This window comes from Eptatretus burgeri, chromosome 6 (assembly GCF_056783735.1).
Source record: "Eptatretus burgeri isolate ZD-2024b chromosome 6, Ebu_testis_v1, whole genome shotgun sequence".
NCBI classification, from domain to species: domain Eukaryota; kingdom Metazoa; phylum Chordata; class Myxini; order Myxiniformes; family Myxinidae; genus Eptatretus; species Eptatretus burgeri.
The window spans coordinates 31271561-31284773 of record NC_140966.1 but is presented as its reverse complement, the minus strand read 5'-3'; the positions used below and the strand labels follow the sequence as shown (position 1 = coordinate 31284773).

At 41.9% G+C, this 13213-nt stretch overlaps 1 protein-coding gene across 6 annotated transcripts in view; it reads right to left on the bottom strand.

Moving 5' to 3' along the window:
* Window positions 1–13213, bottom strand: part of ERBIN (erbb2 interacting protein) — a 261007-nt gene that overhangs the window by 104391 nt on the left and 143403 nt on the right. The gene's annotated exons all lie outside the window — the stretch shown is intronic.

The window sequence follows — 13213 nt, the reverse complement described above, 5'->3', positions numbered from 1 at the left end:
TTATTTCATGTCAAGGCATGTGGAAAATAATCCCCATTCCAATTAAGCTTAGTATGCATCCATGCGCACATTGTCCAAGTAACTTTCCCCTCAGTTTGTCGTCTAATACGTTGTTGTACAATCACCGATCAGTTTTCAGGTCAACAGTCCTGGCGGCCGTCTTGTCGACATGTTCCTTCAAGACTCCCATAAGAATAGGTTTAAAGGAATTAGTCAAGGCTTGTCGATGGCGAAAGGGAGGACTTCTTCAAAGCACAAAGGGAAATGGTTTGAGATGACCAAGCAACAAAGTTGGAAACTGAGATAATTAAATATTTCATGTGTAGTGTGTGGGCATGCCTCGTACAGTTGGAAGCAATGGCACATTATTACACATAAGGGAATTAGATGCAAGGGGGAAGCCATTCGGCCCATCATTCCTGTGCCATACAAAATCAAATGTGTTATTACTTGGGTTGGGCACACATCGACTTTTTCTCTGTTGTCCCGTTGAAAGGAGTGTTATTTATGGCCATTTTTCACGCTGATCATGAATCCGTTGAAATTTTTGACAGAGGATGATGTCTTCGGTTGGTAAACTGCAAAAATCAAAATGGCCGCCAAATTTACCCACTTTTCAGGTAAAATTTGATAATTATGGCTTACTCGGGCATGTAATATAAGGGTTGAGCACACATCGACTTTTTCTCTGTTGTCCCATTAAAAGGAGTGTTTTTTATGACCATTTTTCACTGATCACGAATCCGTTGAAATTTTTGACATAGGATGACGTCTTACAATGCCTTACTAAAGACGCCATCCATAAGAAGCCGTCTTACTAAGACGCCATCCTAGGTCAAAAATTTCAACGGATTCGTGATCAGTGTGAAAAATGTTCATAAAAACACTCCTTTTAACGGGACAACAGAGAAAAAGTCGATGTGTGCTCAACCCTAATATTACATGCCCTAGTAAGCCATAATTATCAAATTTTACCTGAAAAGTGGGTAAATTTGGCGGCCATTTTGATTTTTGCATTTTACCAACCTAAGACATCATCCTATGTCAAAAAGTTCAACGGATTTGTGATCAGCGTGAAATTTGGCCATAAAAAAAACACTCCTTTCAAAAAAAGTATGGTTGTATGCACAACCCTATTATTACTTACGAAATGTAAAGATTTTGTAAGTATATTGACGTCTTCCGTCATCTGTTTGTGTGTGTGTTTGTTTGTTTGTAGGCACGATAACTCGAGAACGGAAGAAGCTACCAATGTCAAATTACACCACGTGATTCAGGAGGGTGATGGCTAGTGCTGATTAGATTTTGGTCAAAATCGGTCAAAGGTCAAGGTCACAGTGAGGTCAAACATCCAAAACATTTGATTTTTGATGGTTTGGTACAGAATCATCGTAGAAACTTCTGGTTTGCGTCGCTACCTTCTCGAGAGACGGCTTTTATTAGACAAGGTCAGAGGTCAAGGTGACGATTTCGTAAGTACCAGTCTATGACTGCTTGTTTTTTTTGTTTGTTTGTTGTTGTTTTTCTTGAAGGGGGGGGAGTTGTGTTTTTTTCTTTTCAGAGGGAGGGGGAGGGAGTGGGTGAAGGCGGTTCTTGGGTGAGAAAAACACATCAAGCACACACTACCCCGTGACGAGACCGCCACAGAAAACACTCCGCACAGATGCACACAATCACCCATCCATACTCAAGCTCCCTCAAAGTCCTGCCAATATCCCTGTACCCCTCTATCTCCAAAACTTCGAGATATCCATCCAATTTCAACTTATCTACCATTTCTGATACCAACTGCCACTACCACTCCAGGATAGATATACTATGTCCACTGTCATTCCCTTATTCACCAAATCAGAAACTGCTTAATAGAACTCTGAATGATTTCTTTGACAAGACATACTGTACCTTTGGTAAATCCATGCTGACTGCCTTTAAATTAGTTTGTATTTATTTAAAATGGTTCCTCATCTGGTCACTAATTAAATGTCTCCAACACCTTCCCCACAACTGAAGTCAAACTACTGTTAACAGGTCCATAGTTCTATTTATGTATTTACTCTGCACTGAACACATTTTCTCCTTGAAGATTACCAATCTCTCTGATGCTGATTTTTCCCTTGGTTTTTTTTTTTTTTTAACATGCTCTCGGCTCGTGGAAGAGCTATGACAGAACAAATCAGGATACAACACAACAAAGGGAACAGCAGGAGAAAGGGGAAACAACAACAGGGCAGAGGGAGAAAGTATACGGACAAGGACAAACAAGGGGTGCAGGTAACGACAAGGGCCAAGGGCCAAGGGAGAACGCAAAGGATGGATAATATGGATATATAAGCAAAATTTTTGGAGGGGTGGGGGATAGTTTAACGGGTGAAGGAAAGATCATGGTTTTGGATGGGGGATGACCAGAGATGGTGGTGAACAGCTGTCTTTAAGACCTGGAGGGAAGAATGAGATTGAAGAGAGTATAGAAGGTGCTTCCATAGGTAGGGAAAAGCAGGAATAAATGAGTGGAGGTGAGCAGTGATGCTGGAATGATTCTGGAGCAGTGACTCTTGTTAGCCTCTTCCAATGTACATCAACAAGCTCTCTCCTCACCCTCAAAGTTTGCCTTCCTGAAATCTAATAACCTTACTCTCCTGTCCTGAACTCTAACTCTTAACAAGATCCTTGCACACATTATGTTATGGTTTCTTGATCCTAAATGTTCCCTTATCTGCAACTCCTCCACCATATTGGGATCATTACTCAAGAGGTCTAACACTGCACTCCCTCTGGTGGGCTTATCCACAAACAGAGTTAAAAAGCAATCCTGGACGAGATGTAGGAAATCCTCATCAGCTCTGCTATTTCCCTGTTCCTGAACAGGAAGGATTGTAGATCTCTGGCAGGTTAAAATCCCCCATAATCAATATTCTTCCCTCACCACATGCCCTTCTGAATTCTTCATGTACTCCTCCTTCCGACACACCTAGAGCCATATAAAAGCATCCTACCAGTATCTTACCGTTTTTCCAATCTCTAATCTCTACCCATACAGAATCTTCCACATAAATTCCCTCCTTAATATCACCCCTTTCTCTCAAAGTAATGCTGTCTTTTACTCAGATTGCTACTCCTCCTATTTTCTCTTTCTGATCACAAAAATACATTATGTAGCCTTCTAATCCTGTCCTCCAGTTACTCTCTTCATTAAATCAAGCCTTACTAACTGCAATGATAATTGTACTTTTTGCGATCTACTTTGGCCTCAAACTCTTCCATCCTATTACCCTCGCTGAAGGATTCAGAGAGGGTATTGCATTTGGGTCCATCCGTCTGCCTCTGTCTATCTGTCCAGAACTTTAGTGTTTCTCTCCGCAACCGCTTGTCAGATTGAGACGAAGTTTTCACCATTGGTGCGACGACTCATGTAGAATGTTTTCAATGATAATGACATCATAGGTCACGTGATGTAGCAGCCATATTGGAAAAACAGAAAGAAAAAAAAAAACTTTGGACCTCTGAAACCGCAAGGAAAATTTTGAAACTTGGCACATAGCATGTACTCATGGGGAATGCGTACGATTTTTTAAAGGACATCATAGGTGCCCTTGTTATGATATCATAAATGCATATAGAGAACGCCACATCAGGTCAGTATGAAAATGTTTGAGGGTCATCTCAGGACAAAAATAGTAATAACGTCATCGGTCCCGTGATCCAGCAGCCATATTGTTTAAAATAAAAATAAAACCTTCAAATTCTTGTCAAAAATGGCTAAAAAGATCAAGGCGAAACTCTATACATATGGCCAGCTATCCATGAGGAGCAAAAGTCACCCATATGACGTCATGGGTCACATGGTTTAAGCAGCCATATTGGATTTACCTGAAAACCTATAAAAAAAATCTTCTCCAGAACGGGTGGACAAATCAAGGGGAAGCTTCACACAAATGTTCCCCAAGACGTGGGTGTACAGGTTTGTTAAGGAATAATTGATACATCACATGGTTTGGCAGCCATATTGGATTAAAGAAAATATTAAATAATCTGCTTAATTAAATAATCTCTGGAACTGCTTAATCAATCAATGCAAAACTTCACATTTATGATCTAGTCATGATGCGGAATTCATGTTTTAACTTTAAAACTGATTGGATGATCTTTTAAACTGAACTGATCTGGCAGCCAGAATTATTTGATTTTTTTTGTTATGGGTTCTTTTTGTTTTTATGAATAAGGCTCACTTGGCTGTGCCTGGATGGGTTTGAGGGTAGAAGAGCAGCAGCTGAAATGTGAATCCTATCCAGGTTCCTCCTAATGACTTCATCTTTGCTTTTTTGGATTCCTTTTGATTACTCCAATGCAGGACTGTACCCATTTGGTCTTCAATTTGATTTGAATTGAATTTATTTTAATCCCATTTTAAATTCAATTTTTTTTTTTTTTAAACGTCATGTGTCAGGGTCAGGTGTCCGATCAAAGCGGGGTTACATCAAAGCAGGACATCTTGGTATCCAGTCATCACTGCCAGCAGTTATAAAGTGACAGTTCTAATTATGTCTCCAATTGACTACGCAAAACACCAGTACACAAAATGAGTCCTGGCAAGGGTCTACAATTTCTGATTGCTCTTTTTCTTGTTATTTAAATGTCTGGCATTGGTATAGAATATGTTTAACTTTTCCCTTCCTGGCCTTACCAATAACAAATACATCATCAGTTCCTTCCTTTATAGCTTTCCCACCCTCCATAGACCAAAAAAAAAAAAGCCTGAATTCCTTTCTCCATTCCCACTGCAAACCTTGCTGACCCCTTTCTATTTAGCATGTGGCCATCATTCTGGAAACACTCCCTTTGTCCCATAAATTATTTCCACTGCCTCTTAAATGCAAAACCTTCCTCCCTACACGATTCGTCCAGCCATTGGTTGACATCTATTGCTCTGCTCATAATTTCTATTTCATCTCCTGATTTTGGGAGAATCCCAGAAAACATTACCTCACAACGCTTTGCTTTCAGCCGCTTACCCAATATCCTGTATCTACTTTTCAAAACCTCCGAGTAAACATTCCCGACATCATTTGCTCATTGGTGTACCACAACTAATGTATTCGTCATGACCAGATACAATGTCATTTAAACTTTCTTCAATGTCCCCAACTACTGCTCCTTCAAAACTGCACAGAACTCTTTCTACGATCCTTCCAGCAGAATGAAAAACATATGCATTTAATAGTCTCATCACCCATAAAAACTGTATCCTCGACCTAATTCCTATCTCGATTGCTGCACCCTCACCACTGTCTGCATACGCTGCAATCTCATTGAAAAACATCATGGCAAAAATAACATTCCTTTCCTGCAGTTATTCTCTGCACACTACTGTAGTATACGAGTACAACTCTCATATACTATAGTTCTAACTGTAGCATTTTTGCCTGGGTGAGCCTCTCCCAGTCGGGGGAGGCTTACCCTTGGCCCGTGATCAAATGATGGTGATATGACCTTGACCTTCAACATTTAGAGATAGATTGTAAAGAAAGAAAATAAGACCACATCAACAATTTGGGTACCTTTGCTAGACTATCCATAAAACTCAACATCATGAAAAATCGGGGGAAAATTATTCAAGCTATGACCAAAAAGGTGTCTTTTTATTTTTTGTTAATTACTTCAATCCAAAAAAGTAAGTCAAGGACGTGAAACAAATATTAGGTGCACAACTTCAATGCAGATCCACTAAGATGATGCAAGAGCATCTTGGAAGGCCAAGCAGTCTCTAAAATTCCGCATTGGGAGGATTGGGCGATGACAAAAAAAACAAATAAAACTTTTTTTTTCAAATTAGCATTTGACATTGACCTTGAACCCGAAGGGTATGATGTAAATCAAGAGTAAATGCGCCTTATTCAAGGCTATCCAGAGGACAATTTTGTTCTCATCAGATAAATCTTAGTCAAATTTTGGTGAAAATGTCAATAATTGGGTCAGGTCAGGTATGGAAGAATGCGCCAGAGCAGCGCGTCGCTGTGTCCACTTTCCGCCGGGACTCCAGTGGCCTCCATCTGGCCATCCCTCAAGCAGATGCCTGGCCCATCCTCATGTCCTTAAGATGCCGATCGACCTGCTGCAACCACGAGGCAAGTGGTCGACACATTGGCCTCCTCCACTCACGAGACTCCCTCGCTGAGAGAATCTGGTGAGCAGGATCAGCGTCAGGAAAATGAGCCACATGTCCATACAGCCGAAGCTGACGCTCACCGACTATGCAAGTAACAAATCTCATTTGAGTCTCTCTCAACAACCGCTCGTTGGACACAAAGTCCGACCAGTGATAGCCAAGGATTCTCCAACGAGACCTGGTACCAAAGGAATTTAGTCTCCATCTCAGATCCCTGGTCAGAGTCCAAGTCTCACATCCATAGAGCAAGACTGGAAGCACCAAGGACCTGAAGACTCAGACTTTCGTCCTCCCGCACAGGTACCGGCAGCACCACACCTCATTATCCAATGAATCCATGACTCCCCAGGCCCGACCCAGACATCTATTGACATCTGACTCACAGCCAGCAGAGACATGAACATCACTGCCAAGGTAAGTGAATCTCTCCACGACCTCAACATCCTCACCACAAACAGGCACAGACAGGACAGCAGCATCCAAGAGGTCATTGAAAGCTTGGATCTTAGTTTTGACCCAGGAAACCTGTAATACCAGTGGCGCAGACTCTTCATTCAGCACCTCGAGGGCCCCCAAAAGGATATCTAAAGTCTCCGCAAAGATGACTGCATCATCATGTGCAAAATCAAGGTCAGAGATCTTGACATTCCCAAATCATGCACCGCAGCTTGATCTCTCGACAACCTCCCTAGAATCCAGTCAATACAAGTGCTGAGAATTGTGGGAGCCAGTACACACCCCTGACGAACTCCAGTAACTGGAAATAAGTCAGAGATGGTACCACCACATCTCACAGCACTCTCAGTACTAAAGTAGAGCTCAGACATCAGATCAAACAGTTTTGGTGGCATTCCACAAAGACCAAGAATCCTCCAGAGGGCATCCCGATTCACTGAATCAAACGCTTTACAGAGATCAACATAAGCTGTAGGTAGCCCCTGCCGAAACTCTCGTCTGCGTTCGGTGAGGACCCGAAGAGCAAGGATACGGTCAATCGTTGACCTCTTTGGTGTAAAGCCTGACTGCTCTGGTCGCTGGTGCAAAAGCAGATGGTGGTGAACCCTATGAAGATATAATTGGGACATGACCTTAAAATTAGTCAAGGTCAAAATATGTCAACCCCACATTCTTTGTATTCACATTATTGATGCAAAATTTCATTCCGAAAGCCCCAGGCAGCTCCGAGATACAGCTCGGAAATTGATAGTTTGGAAATTTGGAGTGTTGAAATTTGGTTTGTGCAGGAAGAAAAGAAAATAAAACTAGCCGGGAGGCGACGATGGTTCGCGGGCATTATTGAACAATGCCACGATAGGTAAAATTGAGTTCGTGGAAGCTTTTGAGGAAGCACTACCATAAAAACCTATCTCTTCCGTCAAAATTGACCAAATCAAATCGGATTTTTTTATATGTTGTACTTATGGACATTATGCACAGCTTCTAGGAAATGAAATTGCGAGAAAAAAAAATAAAAATAAATAAAAAGTTCAAGTGGGCATGGCTCCGCCCACAAGGGGCATGGGACACCCCTCATACAAAAACACACAACTTGACCATGATATCTCGTCTGTGTCCAAGTTTCATCAAGATCTAATCAAACGTCACGGAGCTATGCTCTGGACAGTCACAAACAGACAGACACAGACAGACAGACACAACGAAAATAGTGGTCACTGCTGGCACCCGCGAACCAAAGAGTCACCAACGTTTTTACATTTTTCTTAAACTAACAGCTGTTAAATTCTGGGAAGGAAACATGCTCAAGGCCTTCCTAAAAACCCTCTCCCTCGTTTTTGAGACTTACCTCAACTGACAGACAATTCAATGATTTCCTTCAGGACTGTCAATTGTTCGACAGCGAATATCCTGCAGCAAGCTCTTACAACTCATGATACGAGCACGCCGTGAGGCCGACCTATAACGGCCGGCCCCACAGCAGATAACAGGGTGCACAGTCGGCTAGCGATGATGTTTGGTTCGTACACACAAATTATCTGTGTTGGGAAATCATGAACAAACCAATGAATAGAATTGGTTTGGAACTCATCAGATATGGAACTCCTTCCTGAACTTCTTCCTCAACAAGAAGAAAGCAAATCCCTATTTTGGAGGCAACTCCCCCCCCCCTGTTTTTTTACATCCCCATAGATTATGTATGTATATATATATATATATATATATATATATATATATATATATATATATATATATATATAGTTAGCAATCTTTGGTACATCACAGTTGTGATCAAGTTTCATCGAAGTTGTGTGTAGTTGCAGAGAAGAGAGACAATACAAACTTTGGGGGGTCAACTCACCTACCCACTCACCCTCCTCACCCCCACTCCCCAAAGTACCATACACCCATACACCATAGAAGGTGTACATTACTGTCATGACCAACTTTGTCTTGACAAACTCAGGTTAGGATTATATTTTTTATGTTTTTTACTCCAAATTTAACCTGCCTCCAACCATGTTTTCAATCAAAATGCACCACCTGCAGATTAAATAAAAATAATAATAATAATAAAACCAATGTCACCCCCAGGGTGACCAGTATCTTGCCAAAATGTGAACATGAGTGACTTATTTATTTGATTAAAGTTACTCAAAAAATAAGGGTTTCGTCGACCTTGATGCTTGACCTTTTTGTGACCTTGACCTTTATCTTTTCGTACGGTTAATGGTATCTCTCCAGTACCGTTGTACATGAAATATCAAGAGATTTTGATGAGAACTGAGGAAATAAAATTTTCATGAAAAATCCGTTTTTTCGTCATGACGTCATCAGATGACGTCATAGCGTCAAACTTTTGACAGATCTGGAAAGCACTTATCAAGCGCTTTCATATGAGGTATTACTCGATATGGTATCTAAGATTTCAAAATTTGACCTTGGGGTCCAAAACTTTCGACCTCCAGCGCTAACCATGAAGGTCAAGGCCGATCGCCACCAAAAATTAATCAGCTGAGCGCCAGACCATGAACTATATTCCCATGAAGTTTGAAGACGATCCGATCAAAATTACTCAAAAATAAGGGTTTCGTCGACTCCCCTGATTTGCGACAAAGTGACCTTGACCTTGAAAATTTTGTGCGCTGAAAGGGACCTCTATAGGCCCCTGACATGCGAAGTTACAAAAATTTCCAATGATAACTGTGCTCTGCAGAGTGATTTATACATGATTACAGACAAACAAACAAAAAAAAAAACATACAAGCTGACTATCATATCTTGCAAAAACTTCGTTTTGGCAAGATAATAATAATAATAAGCCAGGAGGCGACGATGGTTCATGGGCATTATTGAACAATGCCACGATAGGTACAATTGAGTTAGTGGAAGCTTTTGAGGAAGCCCTACCGTAAAAACCTACCTTTTTTGTCAAAAATGACCAAATCAAATCGGATTTTTTATATGTTGTACTTATGGACATTACACACAGCTTGTAGGAAATGAAATTGCGAGAAAAAAAATCGAGAAAAAAAAACAATAAAATAAATAAAAAGTTCAAGTGGGCGTGGCTCCGCCCACAAGGGGCGTGGGACACCCCTCATACAAAAAGACACAACTAGACCATGATATATAGCTTGTGTCCAAGTTTCATTAAGATTGCAGCAAACGTTACGGAGCTATGCTCTGGAGAGAGTCACAAACAGAGACAGACAGACAAACACACATACACACAGACACACAGACACAACGAAAATAGTGGTCACTGCTGATGCCCGTGAACAAACAACAATCACAAAAATAATAATAGGACATGAAACAAAAGTTGACCTTCCTCTGTGTGATAATACTTACACAGGAGGTGAAGGTTTAATTAAAATGGCCTGATAGTTGAGAGAAAAACAGCATCAGACCTGAATACTGCATTCAGTTAACGTTCAAACGTGACAATGTTTGGAGTCTGCTCAGGGACTCGAACCGTTGTTACTCCTTGCATGAAGTGTTAATCATTTCATGTGTCCACTCAAGCCTTTGTATGAGAGAGCAAATTATGCCAGGCTGCATGGTTTACCAATTATATATTAGTTCACCTGGACTTTAGTCCAGTGAGCTAATGCGATTGAGCAGTGTCTAGGTGCGAGTGAGTGAGTCAATAAGTCAACACTTCAATTATTCCTTGAACCAAACACGATTTCGATGAAACTTGGCCACAACCTTAATCAGGAGCTCAGGTGTGTCAAAAGGAAGGACTTTGCACGACATAGGATGCCCAGTCGGCGACCGGCTTTGGAGACCAGCTTGAAGATGTTGCTTTCCCAGGAAAGATCATGGCAGATAGTGAGACCCAAATGCTTGAATGAAAGGATTTCAAGAGGATTGTTGAGAAAGTAGATGGATGGGGGGAGGGGGGGTTCCAGACGGTCCTTTCAGAGAGATGTGGTGAGGGTGTGAAATTTGTCAGGATTAAAAAAAAAAAAAAGATTCCAAGTATTTTACCAGCTTGTGATTTTATCCAGGTTTGCAGAGAGTGAAGAAGCTGAGAGATGGTAGGGCAAAGGGTCGAATCATCAGCAAAGAGATAAGGAGGGTTTTCCAGGGAATCTGAGAGATCATTGATGAAAACCAGAAAAAGCACAGGGCCAAGAATGCTGCCTTGAGGAACTCCAGCCTGGACGGGAAGAGGAGACGAGATAACTCCATCAAGAGCGACGCGTTGACTGCGACAGGAGAGGAAGTGCATGAGCCATGAGTGTAGATTGCCTTTGATACCATAACAATAGTTTAGTGAGCAGTGCGGGATGCCAGACTGCATTGAAAGCTCGCGATATGTCCAGGGAGATGGCTCCGATTTCACGTTTGGTATTGAGGATCTCCATTCATTGTTGGGAAAAAAAGGAGCATGTCCACAGATGAATAGCCTGGTCTAAATCCAAATTGATGGTTGGAAATCAAGCCATTGTAGAAGAGGAAGGATTTGATGTTGGAAGCAATGATGGATTCCATGACCTTACTGATGATTGGGAGAAGGCTGATTGGTCTGCAGTTGCAGGGATCAGTTATTGCACATTCTTTATGCAGAGCGGGAATGTTTGCTGATTTCCAGGTAGATGGCAGATGGCCTTGAGAAAATGAGAGGGTGAATAGAACAGAGAGAGCGTGAGCAAGAGCAGAGGAGCAGGTTTTTCGGACACGTGGGCCGATGCTGTCTGGACCGGTTGCAGAATCTGAGTCGAGGTTTGACAGCAAGCTCTTTATATTGTCAGGAGAAAAGGACACAGAGTCCAAGGACAGCTGGGTGTGACTGGGTAAGGTGGGTACAGAAAGCGATGGGTTTGGGACACAAGATTTAGCTGCAAACACCGAGTTTTGAGGCATTCAGCCTTTTCATGTGCAGCGTCAGCTGTGTAGCCATTTGAAGTAAAAAGGGGGGGGGGTGGAGGAGGAGCATGCACCAGAAACGGACAAAACTAGACGCCACCAGGATTTGAAGGAGGGAGACAGGTTTGAGAATTGAGACGAGAAAGAAGTTGTTTCCTGGCTTTCCTCAGGGTAGACACACTTGTTCCCAGCTTGTGGAAGGAACTGAGATTGCCTTCAGTAGTATTTGTCTTCCATGAGGCAAAGTCAAGTTATTTCAGGACAACAGCCTTGCCACATGCTTCAGTGTACTATGGGCGGGAGGAAGGGAAGGACAACTGAAGATGAAAAGACGAGGTGGTGGAAGACCAGAAAGCAGGTGGGAGAAAGACAGACCACCGACCTGTCTGCAATGGTGAAGTGAGAGGTCCAGAGACCCAGCTTCATCACGGGAGATTCCAACAATCCAAAAGGCCTTGGTTTCCACAGCGTCAAGTTTAACAAGATGTGAGACAGGGGAGCCAGCCCAAAGGAGAGAGCAGTGCTCCATCAAGCTGTGGATGAAGGCCTTGGAATTGGGTATGAGTTCAGGAGTGCCAAGGAAGGACTTTGTATGATAGAGGATGCCCAGTCGGTGACTGGCTTTTGAGGATAACTTTGAAATGTGGTTTCCAACAGGTGCAGTAGTTTATAGATCGTCGGCTCGCAATACTACCTGGAGTATGAATCAATAATGTGCTGTTTTTACAATATTACTGCTTTTACTCCAGTTCTTCATCTGCATATCTATGACTACCCACTCTACCCAGAGTAAAACTCATCCTCACCTTTTATTCAGCCTCTCATTTCAGACATTTGCTGCCAATAGCCATCATTATTTACACGTGCGCATGCAGCAAATGACTGCACATCAAGAATGAGAGAGTTCAGAGAACACACTACCCCACACAGTCTTGATTAAAGACATGGGCGGGGTCTGTGAGCAACAAATTGGATTGGTTGAGATTATGTAAAATGTCATCATGCAGCATTTTGTCCAAGTACTGCGAAACGGAAGGGTTTTGAAAGTGCCCAGTAAGGTGATTTATGTTCTACAGTGTTCAAATACATCATTCAATTGAAATAAAAAAAGATTTTAAAGGGTCGAGAAATGCAGAAGTTTACCACAGTTCATGAAGGGTCTTTCACAACATCTTATTTGGCATGTTACATGAGTTCTTCAAATCCGTTCTTTATGTCCTTTAACACATCCTTAAAAAAAAGTAAGTTTCCTGTTTGGAATGATTTTCAATTTTATTTAACTGCCAGACAAGGAAATAGACTAAAAAAAAATAAAAAAAATCTCACTCTTCTCTGCGCATGTGTGATCGGGATGAATCCAGAGCCAAAGTACTGCTAAAGTACAGGTTCGTTTTCCGATTCATGTTCAAAATATAACATTCAATTGAAGTCAAGTGGTTCTTCGATCATGAACTGACGTTTGTGGATGGACAGACAGTTCTGTTCTTGTGCATGGCAGCTTGGCTGTTGGGGAGCTATCATTTATTGGAAGCACTGCTGTGCCGCTGATGCTGTGCCGCTCCACGAGTACACGGCTTCTCATTTCGCCGACCTCCGAAGGATGACAGGTTGAGTCAATCCCACCTGGTGTTCATTCGGTGGCCAACATGGCTCAAACTCAGGACCCTTATCTATCTATCTCTATCTCTATCTCTATCTCTATCTCTATCTCTATCT